Source organism: Colias croceus, chromosome 4, assembly GCF_905220415.1.
Source record: "Colias croceus chromosome 4, ilColCroc2.1".
Taxonomy (NCBI): domain Eukaryota; kingdom Metazoa; phylum Arthropoda; class Insecta; order Lepidoptera; family Pieridae; genus Colias; species Colias croceus.
The window spans coordinates 11,768,860-11,783,881 of record NC_059540.1 but is presented as its reverse complement, the minus strand read 5'-3'; the positions used below and the strand labels follow the sequence as shown (position 1 = coordinate 11,783,881).

Sequence of the window (15,022 nt, the reverse complement as noted above, 5' to 3'; positions counted from 1 at the left end):
GGAGACTAAGTTTTATGTTGTACCAGATCAAGTTCAAGATTTTGATATTTTAGTGGGACAGCCATTTACTGAAGCGGAAGACGTTGTGGTGGTGAAGACTGCTTCTCAACTTAGCGTCTTCAAAAGAGATATGGCTTTGGAACTTGCAGAGCTGTGTGAAGACATTGAAAAGGTGCATCTCTACCCTTATGTTGATGTTGTGTTAAATCCAGGCTTGAATAAGGTAACAGTCAGAACTGACCCATTGGCTAGGGGTATCATGGATGTGAAGCCCAGTGAACAGAGACTGCCAATGCATGAAAAGGACATACTGAGTGGGGAAGTAGAGAGTGAAGATGGATCAGTCGTTATAAAACTTATAAATAGGACACATGGACAGATTGAACTAAAAAGTGAAGAATGTGTAGCTCGAGCTGAATTGAAGAACATGGTCGAGGAACCAGTGAATGTACCTAAATTGGGTGATCACTTGACTGCTGAGGAACAAGAAGCTTTAAACTCACTTCTCGAGAACTATAGCGGGTGTTTTGCTAGCAACGGAATGGAGTTAGGGAACTGTAACATTGAAATGAACATCAAACTGACAGCAAACAAGGTAATTAATTACAAGCCGTACCGGATGTCCTTTCATGAAAGAGAGGTGGTAAGAAATATTGTGGCAGAGTTACTTGAAGCTCGTATAGTGGAGAAGTCAACTTCGCCTTATGCAAGTCCTGTACTGCTAGTGAAGAAGAGGGATGGGGGCTATCGCATGTGCGTTGACTATCGAGCATTGAATAAAATTACCGAAAAAGAAAGATATCTCCTACCTGTCATTCAAGATCTACTGGACAGACTTGTTGATAAGACAATGTTCTGTTGTTTGGACCTGGCGAATGGCTATCACCAAATTAAAATAGCAGCAGACTCGAGACCTTACACGGGTTTCGTCACACCTGAAGGTCATTTTCAATACCGGATGATGAGTTTTGGGCTTTGTAACGCTCCCGCCGTATTTCAGCGGGCCATGAACGAAATACTTGCTCCTGTTATTCATGAGTGTGCGGAGGTGTACATTGATGATGTCATAATTTGGGGTAATGACGTCGCTAGTTGTCTGGACAATCTCAGGAAAGTTTTAGAGTTGATTGATGCTGCTGGTGTCAAATTGAAGCGGAGTAAGTGCTCATTCCTTACCAAAACTGTAGAATATCTTGGACATGAGATTCATGGAGGAGAGATACGACCATCTTCTCGCAAAATAACAGCTGTTGCGGACTTCAGGGCTCCCAGTAATGTACACGAGCTTCGTCAATTCTTAGGGTTGGCTAGCTACTTTCGCAAGTTTATTAAAGGGTTTGCTACAATTGCGAAGCCACTTACAATGTTGACCAAGAAGACTGCTGAGTGGAGCTGGGGTACCGAACAGACTGAAGCTATGGAAACATTAAAGAGGGTACTTACTTCTGATCCAGTCCTTGCGATTTATAATCCGAATCGTGAAACACAGATCCACACTGATGCTTCGAAGTTGGGTCTGGGTGGAGTGCTACTACAGCGACAAGAAAATGGCGACTGGAAAGCTGTTGCTTACGCGAGCAGACAGACCACAGCTACTGAGGTAAACTACCATAGTTTCGAACTTGAGGCGTTAGCTGTCGTCTTTAGCATTCAAAAATTCAAAGTGTACGTAACGGGTATTAAATTTCGAGTTGTGACAGATTGTTCAGCTCTGCGACTGGCATGGTCGAAAAGAGACTTGTCACCTCGCATAGCGCGTTGGTGGCTTGATCTGCAAGAATATGATTTTGACGTGGAACATCGACCTGGGACATCTATGGTACATGTGGACGCGCTCAGTCGAAATCCTATTGCAATTAAGCATATCGAAGAGAAGGACTTTATTAATGCCTTACAAGATGCTGATGAAGATATTCAGTCAACTATTACGAATTTACAACTGGAGTTAGACGCTAATAAACATAAAAAGGATGGGTTATCTAAGGACTACAAAATTGTAAACGAATTGTTGTGTCGTATTGTGGATGGTTCTGCTAAGCCTGTTGTGCCTAAAAGCGCGAGATGGCATATCATGAAGACTTATCACGACAACAATGGTCATTTAGGTGTAGAAAAGTGTCTGGAGGCTATTCAAGCCAAATATTGGTTTCCTAAAATGCGGAAAAGTGTAGAACGGTATGTTTCAAGCTGCATTGGTTGTCAGTTCGCCAAGAAACCGACTGGTAAACAGCCTGGGCTCTTACACCCGATTCCAAGAGCTCCTGTGCCTTTCGACACCCTACATGTCGATCATTTAGGGCCGTTTTGCAAAAGTAATGGGAAAACTTATATTTTTGCTCTGATAGATGGGTTTACAAAATTTGTGTGGTTAGAAGCTGTTGCCAGCGCCAATGCAAAAGGAGCTATTACTGCCCTAAATAGAATAATTCAAGTTTTTGGCTATCCCACAAGGATAGTGAGTGACAGAGGCACGGCATTCACCGGACGCGAATTTAAGGAATATTGCAGTGAGTCCGGAATAAAGCATGTTCTGAATGCCGTGGCGACTCCACGTGCAAATGGGCAGGTTGAGCGCCTAAACCGCACCATTCTTAATTCGCTAACCGCTCATATGGGCGAGGAGCAAAAAGGGTGGGATAAATACCTGCCTACAGTACAGCTAGGCATCAACTCGACCGTGAGCCAAGGGACTGGCAAATCGCCGTTGGAGCTATTATGTGGTTTGAGACCCCGTTTAGCTGGGGATATACAGGGAGCGTCATATGCGCCATCAAAGGTAGCCCCGAACAGAGAGGAAGCCTCCCGCAAAATTATTGATAACGCGGCACGAATGAAACTGCGGTATGACAAGGGTCGTCGTGCTAGTTTACCAATTGCAGTTGGTAGCTTAGTGATGGTCGAACGAAAAATTTTGCGACCAGGGCTGTCCAGTGGCAAGCTGATCCCTAAATACGCGGGACCATATAAGGTTACTGCAGTTTTGCCTAACGATCGTTACGAAGTCACGTCAGCTGCTAAGGGCAAAAGGGCCTATAAAAACATAATGGCACGTGACAAACTGAAGTTATGGCGAGCTCGATGTGAGTCGTCATCTGATGATAGCGCTGCCTAATGGTGTTTTGAATTATTATCAATGAGCAGTTTCATGTTTTGATTGGTTACTGCGTCGCATATCTTGTGCCAATTAAAGTAGTTTGCCTATGGGGCCTTATACATTTGTTATGTAATAATTATGCCTCCGGGGCCTGTCGCTGTCCGCAGTGGTTACCTCCGGATATCTGATACAATACTTGCCTCCGGGGCCTAGTGTATGTGTTAACACTTGTTTTCCGAGCCTGTTCACACTGAAATAACTTATGTTGCCTGAGGGGCCAAGGCATCATTGTCGTATTGTACGCTTGCCTTAGGGGCCTTAGCATAGTCGGCCAATGTCTTGCTTGCCGTGAGGGGCCTCAGCACTATCACCGAAGCCTGCGTTTGCCTCAGGGGCCTCGCAGAGATGGCTTGCCTCAGGGGCCTTAGCAATATCAACGAATCCTGCATTGCCTCAGGGGCCTCGCAGAGATGGCTTGCCTCAGGGGCCTTAGCAATATCAACGAATCCTGCATTGCCCTAGGGGCCTCGCAGAGATGGCTTGCCTCAGGGGCCTTAGCAATATCTACGAATTCTGTATTGCCTCAGGGGCCTCGCAGAGATGGCTTGCCTCAAGGGCCTTAGCTGAAGAGCTGCCGAAGCTGTCCGTTCGAGAAGCAAGAATCGTTGAGTCCGCGGGAATGAGTGAGTTCCGGTGGCCAGCCGGGGGAACTTCCTTCGGGGACCGAAGAGTTGCAGGATGGCCGAGCTGTTAGATGAGATCAAGAACGTACATCACTAGTCGCGGAAACGTCCCCTCCCTAATGCTGGCAGATGTCACTTGTCAGTCGATGGCGCGGAAAGAGTGTAACTGTGACGCGACATTCCTTTTGGCTTAATTAAAAAACTATTACTTCATTTAAAGTTCTTTCAATATCTTACAGTACTTAAAATTAAATTTGTTAATATTAAATAAAAATTTGTATGTGAGAAGTATGTCGTCTGCTTCCAAAAAAGGGAAGCAATAGAGCTTCAGTTGAATTCATGTTATATACATACAGATAATAAGCTCATAACTAGGGTTGTCAAAATATTGTATTTAATCTAAAATATGTATTATTATTTTCTTTTTTTTTGCCTATGTTATATCATCACCACTGCTCGAACGGTGAAAACATCGTGAGGAACCCGTCATGCCGAAGAATCAAAAGTTCGACGACATATTGTGACATTCGCCAACCCGCACTTGTCCAGAGGCCCGTGTCCCAGCAGTGTGAACGCATATACGGGCTGATGATGATGATGATGAAGTATTATTATAATGATTTGATTATAGCAAAGAAAGTGATGTTTTTTTAAATAAATAAATAAAAAAATAAATAAATAAAAAAATACTAGGTATCATAAGAATTTTTTTTTCAATAGAGTAGCATTTCGAAGAATCGAATATCTTATACCCGGCGCGGCCTAAGATGATCCCTATGACACTGACAGTTATTCTCAAGAGACAAACTTGTAATGGCGTCACCATTAAATTAGAAACGTATTGGAGGCGTCTAAAAATGGCATTTATTAATTTTTACGTAGCTTTATCCTATTACAATGATATTCCGTTGGAATTATAACAATTCTTATCATTTACGAGAAATTATATCAATCTGACTTTACGTTTACGTCCTTCAAAACTTACATCGTTGGCATTTATCGACTAGTGCGGAAAGTATCGATAAACAAATTTCGATAATGGAAACGAGTTCACATTTTTTCCATACTTAAGCTATAGTTCATTCACTATTGAATGGAACAGAAGATCGCAGCATACTTAATTAATAATTACCGTTCGCTTTAATTTACTTACCTATGATAATATAAGTTTTTTAGAAAAATTAAATGGGGGATTCCATTTTCATAATAAAATAATATACACTGTGTTAAATGGGAGAAAATGATAAGGTGTATTTTTATGTTTTGGAAAACTTTCGTTTTACTTACCGTTTCGTTTACATAATAGACGTTAAAAATTCATTTTATAATATTTGTAAAAACATGTTTACCGAGGTGGCTGAATGCAAACCACGCCTTTGCCTATAAAATAGTAAAGTATCGACACGATCCATCATACGAGCAATCACTAAGACGAACTGTCATAGGGATCATCTTAGGCCGCGCCAGGTATAGTTGTAATCTTCCGTATAACGCTCAATGACATATAACAAATCCAGGCATTCCGAAAACATGTAAAATATTATCAATGTACAAATTACTAAATATTTCAACTTTTTTATCATTTTGGAATCAGTATCACATTCCAAAACATTACCAACAAACAAATCAATTTATACATGACCAAACACAGTTGTACCTACAGGTGTTCTAGGAATATAGTAAAACCGGTTATTAGCAGCCCTATCGGTAAGCACGTAGTGGCATTTTACTTCCTTACCGGGACACAGGAAGCGACGGAAAGCTCTGGCTGGTTTTAACAAACACTGGTATACAATATACAGTTATAGAATGTGTAACGTGATGGTATTTTGTGGCTTCCGAATCTTGTGCTTTGGGTATTTTATTTTTGCAAAACATGTAGGTACTTATAAATGTCGCTTAATCTTTTAAAATACAAAAGAATTAAATAAGTGATGACAAATAAGCTTGCATTAAACACTATTAATCTTCATAGTACACAAATTTTCACAACCATAGGGACGAAGTCACGGGCTACTATATCTACAGGTATACAAAATAATGTTATGTTAGTTTCACCACTTGTGACTCAAGAACAGCTGAACCACGCTGATGGGACTCTATATAATTTATGCTTTGAATTCTCCGCTTAGATCAAGACAATAATTTTTCCAACTTTCCGAATTACTATATTTGTAACTTATCGAAAAACTCTACCTTAAACTTTATCTGATATATGAATAAGCACACGACAATTTTTTTATAAATTCTACATTAAGTATATTAATATGAACCCCACAGGACATCACACAGTACAGATCCTACACGTCGTTAACAGATCTATAAAAATATCCCCAATACATAATTTTATGTGATTTTAACGACGCACACAGAGCGCTCCCTCACAAGCTGAGTCCGGAAGAACGCAACACATGTCGGGGGCAATAATTAGTGTAATTATACGGTTTTATACCCGTTTTACAGTTTTCATGATACTCTACATGATACCTACGATTTATGGAATTTTAAAATGAACGTAAAATCTTCCGCAGTTCGCGCCCGTGTAGTCTTAAATCTTTTTTAATTTTCCGTGTCATTTGGTGGTTAAATTTTGTCGTGTGTTGTTTTTAAATTTTTCATTTAAAATTTTTAATTTCAATTTTAATGGTTCACATTGATATAATGATTTCCGTATAATGTAGAATTTATAAAAATTATCATATGCTTCAATTATTGCTTATTCGTATCTATACTATAATATACTGCCGTGATAACTAAGAATGCAGTAATCGCAAAATGGCGGTTTTGAGATAAACGCGCGAAAGACATTTTTACATATTTGAGGAAGATGTTTATATTTTATAGACCTTGAAATCTATCAATAAAATGGGAAAAAATACAAAGATAATTATCTTATATTTCATAAATTAGTATATCCATTAATAATGCGTATTATTGCGTTTAGGTTTAGCATCAGGCCATGTGAAAATCACAGGACACTAAGTCTAAATACAGTACTTGCGCTCATTACTGCATTATGTTCTAGCGCATGTTAATTACTGCGTTATTGTTTAGTATTTAATACAGGTTTTTAATGACCGGGGCTAAGAAGATGTATACATATTAATATCTTCTCACTTTTACACAGATTTAAAAAAATGCTCTACGGTTGAAACCTACTGCGGGGATATCAAAATAAAACAATTTGTAGAAGAAAATTTAGTTTAATTAAGACAACATTTATTTTAACATCAGTTAAACTGACATGTATATATTTATTTAATAGTAGGAACAATATATATACTTTTCGGACTCTATATTTATTATTTACGGCATGACTGGAATCAGTTGTAGGTGTTTCATGATATAAATTGTTATCTTGGGGCCTTTTGTAGAATGGTTCTTCTATTCCAAATGTCATCTGTTAGCGATATATCCATCAAAGAACTTGGGAAGGTTTCATCACATAACAGACTAAATGATTCATCTTTCTGATTTGAATTTAATTCTGTAGAAGTAGAAGGTTCTGTTTGACGATCCAGCTTACCCAGCACCATGTCTAACATGCTTCTTCCGCGGGAATTTTTGGCAGACATTATGAAGAGAAAATGTTCTGAAAAAAATCTAGGTACATTGATTAAGTAGGAAATATTTATAGTAATAATAAAATTTAAGCTATATATCATCATCACACTTAGAAGCTGAGCAATAAGCAAAAACGCGTTAGAATCCGCGGGCGCCACATAAATATTCTTAATTCTTATACGTACAATCTACTGTAAACTACCTACCTAATTGGAACTAGATTTATCCAATAGATACCTAAAGTTACCTATCGTTGGAAATATTAAGTACAGTCAGCGTGAAAATGATCTGAAGAACAAAAATTCAATTTTATCTTAGCACTCATACTTTAGAGTCTAAAGTATGAGTCTAAAGTTTAGACTCACACTATTCAAATTTTTCTTAGCATTCAAAGTACCAAAAACATCTTAGCGTACGCTGTTTTTGGTACGTTGAATGCTAAGAACAATTTGAATAGTGTGAGTGCTAAGAAAAAATTGAATTTTTGTATTTCAGATCATTTTGACCACTTCGTACGCTCAGATTTTTCTGATGCTGGCTGTACCTACATATTACGATTTTAATATTTCTGTCAGATAGGTAACTTTATGTATCTTTTAGGTATACGAGTATGCAAACAAAGTTATTGAAAACCTACAGAGTACAGTACTCCCAAACTGATAACATAGAAAAATTCGTCACTGTTCGGCAACTGTCATATTACCCGAGCCTCCGAAGATGATATGTTTAAAGTGGTTAAATGTATTTTCTTTATGCATAGTTTATTAGAATTATGAGTTTTATTGTGATTTTATGGAAAAATAGATAAGTAACGAAATTTGTTTCGATAATTCAATGTAAGTTAATAGCGAGGATAAGCCACACAATTGCGAATATATATTTGTTGTATTGATTTACTCAGAAAATTATATACTTAGAACTATTAAAGTGTCTTACTGAAGCTGGCGTCATGATGGATGTATGGAAGGTTAATATAAGACAAAGTTTATATTTGAAAACATGATTTTCAAACACTGCTTTATATTTAAATTGCAGAAATCTAATCATTATAATCTCAGTCCAAAGGATTTACAGAATCAGGGGTTATCTCTATTTATATCGTAGAATGATCAGAGCTTTCATTATGCTCTTATTCATTTTCACTTTCCCCACTGCTATCTGCTACCTGTGTAAATAATCATTTTATCGGACAATTCAACTTAGAAACAAAACTAAGAAGGGTATGTAACAGCAGCTCTATATGATTCCATCACCACCAATATATAAAGACGATTGACGGATTTTTTAATTTTTGGACTGACAGGCTACCGTCACCTATCGCCTGAACTGTTTTCGATTGTGTATGACTCTGAATTGACTCCTATTTCTTTCAAACAAGGTGCAAGATGCAAGTGCATTGTTTGGAGCACTTACGATTCAATGATTCGGGGTGATTCGGGTATTCCTGGAAATACGATAATTAGCGAAGATCTGCATGCGCATTATTAATTTTGGAGTACTGTACCTACATATTTATACCTAGTAAGATGCATTTGTAGTCCTGTATTTTTAGGTTATAAAAAACTAAAATCTGACTTGTCACGTCAGATGATAGCTTTTTTATTTCAAGGTCATAATGCTATGTAATACATAATACAATATATATGTTCCCGCTTTAGGCTTGGGAACTGGAATTTCTTTAGGGAAACTCAATATTCCTTTTTAAAACAATTTACACACCTTTGTACAAGTATTTTTAGATAAGTGTAAAAAATACATTCTACCCGGCCAATAAATAATAAATAAAAAATGACAATCTATGTTGTTGAAGCGCATGATTGCTATAATAAGTTTAACAGGCGTAGACAATATATAAAGATAGACTTTAATTTATAACAACTCACCAAAATTTCGTTCCTTAAAAAACAAACAGCGCGCCGGAGCAGCACACGTGCCGCACGTCTCACTTCACCGAACGACGACGACGCACAGATTTGCTTCAACAAAACGCAGCACTGTATCGTACGGTTACGATCTCGCGAACTTTTACTACACACAAATGCAGTAATGTGGAGAACTGCGTTTTGACGTAGCAATTGGTCTACAGACACTAGAATAAAATGTTACAGTAATGGCTATTACTGCACTTTGTTTTAGGGTATATTAACAATTACTGCATTATTTTTTAGCACATGTTTAATACGGCGCTTTTTCTTATCATTGATATAGTTTTCATGTAAGTACTGCAAAAATCGGTAGCTAAAAAACATACTTCCGGGTACTTTTTTTATGAAATTATTTTTTTTTTATGTTAATAAACCCCTTGGGATCCCATTTCTTGCAAAAAGTAAAAATCCCAAAAATGTCGATTACTGCATTCTTTGTTATCAGGGCAGTATAATAAAGCTGAAGAGTTTGTTTGTTTGTTAACAATGATATTTTATGTATAGATACATTATATACTCACAAGATATCCAAAAAAAATGCTTCCTATGCAGTGTCAGGCACACACAAATACAAGTTTCATTTTACTTAATTTATTACATTGACAGACTGTATAAGAGAGATGGCTCTAATAAAATGATATAAACAAAAAAGACAAAGATAGTTTGTCACTTCCGCGCAGGTTTAAGCAAAAGTCACAAGAATTCACCAATTAAATATAAATAAACAAATAGTTGCCATGGCAATTGGCATAGACTAACGACACAGAAGGTTCAATGTTAAAGATGTTACGTTTCCTGCACACGTAAACAAATGTGACAATTTCATTTACTATTTAATTATTATTATGAAGTTGTATTAAAATGAAAAAAACTTTTTTGGAGATATAACTGTATTAAGCATTTATTACTAGCTGTGGTGTTCGTTTTCGGTCATCATCATTTCACCCGATAAACACCCACTGCTGAGCATAGTCCTCCTTATAGAACTCCATACGGACCGATCTTACGCTATTCGTTTCAAGGCAGTTCCCGGAACCCGTACAAGGTCATCACTCCAACTTGTAGGATATAATAATAGTGGTGCCTAGATGAAAAAAAGTATGAAATAAAAGAAAGGATGAAGTATAAGCCTTTTTTATCTAAAACACAAATAAAATGTATGTTCAATATCTATTTACAGAAAAGCAAATAGCATTTTTCGTCAGTAGCGATAATCTTTTCTTTAATGTATACGTATATTCAACATCATTTTTGCAAACAAACATTTTTGCCATCACGATTTCATTGTATATAATAAATAGATATATTTGTTAATTACATGCACTGTGTGGATTTAAATATAAAAATAATCAAGTATTTACCCAAATCGAAATTAATAAAATAGCCGTTCTATTTTCAATAATCGTATCTACATGATAATCTTTGAACACAGTGTGCGCTAGCTTTGTCACACTAGTGATTGAAGCAATGTTTTATCCCTTTCATTATTTCAATACAAGTGTCAAGCAAGTGTCATTCATTAATAATTGCAAATTGTTATTTTTGCTCTAAAATTATAATATTTTAATACATTTACCTGTGATATGATATTCCTCTATCTTTCTTTATTTTACTATCGTAATTTGTGCACTTTCTGAACACACAAGAAGGCATTATTGATAATTTTAACGTTTATATCAGCATGTACGTTCGCTGTCACAAGTCACAATCTGACTGATTCCACTGGTCCCAATTAGTACCAATTCACGGTTTACGTTTTGGTGCGTTGGTAACGTATCTACCTCTTGTTTCTATATAAGTATAATATCATTGTTTGTTAATATATTTTATTATACGACATGTTTTGATTTTTTAAACTGTTACATAAAATGATAGTGATATCTTGACGTGTTAAAAATATGCTTACTAATACTCACTAATGCTATCAAATATTTAATTTTTCAGTACAGAATTGTTTCATATCCATATTGTGAATACTATCAAGAAAATAAAACAAAGAGACTCTAAGAAAATTGTATTTGAAATAACATTTTTACATAATTAGGTACCTGCTCAATGACACGTAGATAGGTAGAGTCGCCATATCTGGAAATCTGAAATAAACGTAAATTTCATATCAAATTGTGACTTCACAGGGGTTAGAAGGTTTTATTTGAATATCAATAAACCCAGGATTTAAATTACACGATATATATTATCGAGGAATTTAAATATCTGAGAAACAGTGATAAGGAAAAGCGTCAAAACATACCTACCTACAAAATAAATTTACTGCTGCTATTCTAAATAAAAAAAACCATATCTATCACCGGATTAGGGCATGCACCCGGGTTTACCCGGTTCCGAAAAACCCGGGTAAACCCGGGTTTTTTGATGATCTTGAGAACCGGGTCTGAATTGTATGAAACCCGGTTCTCCCGGTTCCGACCAAAATATTAAAATATAAAGTATTGTTTATATTTTGCTGCATTATTTTAACAAATTTATTCTATCTGGCAACGCCAGACTCACTTGCATCGCGAATTTTCGGTCCACGCCTCAAGCGTGGCTCTGATTGGTTGTCTAACCTTAGATGCTATAAGCTTCCTACGGGTGTATTACCAAAAAAAAAAAATAGGCTTCGAAAATGACAAAAATTAGGCTACTGAAATATTTTTATTAGATTTGTCGTGAATTTGAAAAGCTGTTGATTTTACTGTTTCATATAATGATCCAGTCATGTTTTTGTTTTTGGTATCAAGCTGAAATTTATATCGAATACACAAATCTTCGGTCCCTTGATGCTGTGAAAAAGTCAAACTCACAAGCCAACGCATCAAAAGATACAGCCGTAAATGCTGAAAATTTTCGCAAATTTCGACATTCGCATGGGACTCAAAACCTACAGGGTACTTCTCATGAACACAGAGCCTTTAAATTTGGTAAAAGCGTCTTATAAAAGTATAACACAGATAAAGGAAAAATTGCTAGAAACATAAATTTTAAAGTTACAACATTATAAAAAATAGGTTTGTTCGGAGCCCTCGGAGCGGGAGTCCGACTCGCACTTGGCCGGTTTTTTAAGTTTATATGTGATATTATGATAACAAGGTACTTTTATAAGACTGATAAATAAACAGAAGTATTGAAATTTTGTTTCTTTATTAATTAAATAAAATAAGACACAAGCCTTGTAAAATAAAAGGCACATCAGGTACTTTTTTTTACAGTTACTTTTGTTTAATTTCGTATTTTTTTCCGAGGTATTTAAAAGAACCGGGTAACCCGGTTCTACCCGGTTCTGAGCTCGATTTGGAACCGGGTTTCAGAAATTTGGAACCGGATTCGGTTCTGCATGCCCTACACCGGATGCTTTGATAAAACAACGATTAGTTATGCGAGAGACAATTGACCAAAGTTTGAACTTAGACTTTGTGCAGCAAAAGTACAGCTATCAGAAATACAATGACATTTTTCGATAACTAAAGTGATTATACTATTTTGTATATTTAAATATACAAAGTTCAAAGTTCTTAAGAACAGGCATTTTGATTATCTTTATCAATTATTTTTTTTAAACTGACTCGAAAATGTTTTTTCCGGAATTTATCATTACATGATTTGAATATCATTTGTTCTTATTATTTAAAACGATACATATTATTATAAATAAGTGCAGTAGTAGACTTTCAACAAAAAAAAAAAACATGAATTCCATACCCTACTTTAAAAGATTGGAGAATTTAAAATGTCACGACATTTAAAAGCACTCAAAAGACATTTATATAGGGTGCGAAAAGGGAGGGTCTGGGAGGATCAGTATTCTTCCCAAGGGGATACGAAATCAATTGAATCCAAATAGTTCGCTCTGTTTAATTTCGACGCACCCTGTGTGACTCATATTTTAGCTTTGCACAAGGTCAATTACGATAATGGAAACGGTTCCAACCCTATGTTTATGTAGATTAAAAACAAACTTCGAAAATATTCCTAAAATGTTATGTATTCAGTCAAATGTCTTCCTACAAAATATTTAGTTAACTATTAGTTCTATTAAACTTAATGGATCAAAAAAAGTATCTACTTTTTTACAAGAAAGGTCATTAATATCCATCTTAAAAAGTATGATTAATCAATCCTTATTTTATAAATGAATATATTAAATACGCTTGTTAACATCTTATTCTTTTGTATTGTACAACAATAAAGTAACTAATCGACTTTCAGAAGTTGGAGGAAAACAACAGAATCTCCATTAATTTTTAATAATAATAAGTTAGTGACTTACTATACAAATTAAAGATTTTAAATGTATATTACGTAAATATAATATGGAAAATTGGAAAATCACGAAAGGAGCAGTAATAATTTAAACATAATTAATATAACTCACATTCAATTTCGATATCAAATGTCATTCACTATACTTCATTCATAAACACAGTCCACAGTTAAAAAAAGTTAAATGTCAATTTTCCCGCGGTTTTTTGACATTGAAATGTCGAAGCGCGAAACATTGGTATTCGAATTACGTCACACGCGCGCGAGTATCGTCTCCCATATCCCAGACAAACGCGGCTGCGCTATGTTTTTATGGAACTTTGCATGGGGTAATTTGGGGTAACAAGTGAATTATCCGATCCGCGCATGCGTGGTGGTCCCGCTTGTAAGTACGCAAATAAGCGGGTGTCTTGTCTTGAAATATCTGTATTGCGTGGGGTAGAGAAATTGAGAAAGTCGTGCATTGTTGCACTTTGTGTTATTTTGAACCAATACAATATACATGTTCGATAAATATATTATGTAGTTACATAGCGTAGAAAGGTTCGTGCTTTTTATACAAAAGCTCATTTTTAAATATCTTTGATTTTTTTCACAATACGTAACACACTTGTAATGAATTTGGAAACAACAATATAAATTAATTAAGTTATTAAATACTATTTTAATTTAAAAACGTCTATTACTTAGTCTTCCAGCTTCTTTTTACATAATAGAGAAAGCACAATAAACTCCATTATCATCAATTTTCGTCAAAAACACAAACAATAAAAGAAATAAAAACTATACCATATACGCCACCATTAATATTCAAACAACGCCAGGTGATGTCTTTAGGCAACACCAGCCGCTCACCAGGGCTGGTCGCGCTCCGCTAAGCATGTATCCTGTGGTCGATGTTGGGATTTTTCGATAAAAACCTTTAAGGTTAATGCCTCGTATAATGGTAATGTATTTATCGTAACACTAGTTTTATTTCAAATTTGTAGAGGGTTAAGTTAGTTTAGCCAAACCATACGTTTTTCCATATTATATTATGTTCGATATGACTAAACTTAGACTTTCATGACTAAATACTTAACTATTTATCATAGAGCAACAACTGAAAGAAGTTCCATGCATATTATATCTTTGGATTTAATAATACAGTGTGTAATTTTTTGAAGGAAACTTTTGATCTTGCTCTATAATAATTATCATCTCGTATGAAAAATGTCTGATTCTATACTATGTTTACACATGACTATAGACTGTAACTGCATACCGTTTAAAAAAAAGTAAAATGTCATTTTTCCCTCGATTTCTAACTTCTAAGTATTGACTAAGTACTAAGTGCTTGACTAAGTGTGATGGGTTGTCTCTGCATAGAGCAATATACTTCTTTACGAGGTCATTACCATCACAAGTCACTTTTTCTGATGTCGCGTGTCGTTCCCCTTATTGCACAAAGCTCATAAACATAAATGCATCAAATTATGGTCAAAGGTAAATACCAT

The 15,022-nt window shown here is 35.7% G+C and overlaps 1 long non-coding RNA gene across 1 annotated transcript; it reads right to left on the bottom strand.

Moving 5' to 3' along the window:
* Window positions 1-6,964: 6,964 nt before the first annotated feature.
* Window positions 6,965-9,720, bottom strand: LOC123691467. Its single transcript, XR_006751403.1, has 2 exons — window positions 9,225-9,720; window positions 6,965-7,369 (listed from the first exon to the last, which is right to left on the bottom strand). It is a non-coding gene; the product is annotated as an uncharacterized LOC123691467 (long non-coding RNA).
* Window positions 9,721-15,022: the final 5,302 nt, after the last annotated feature.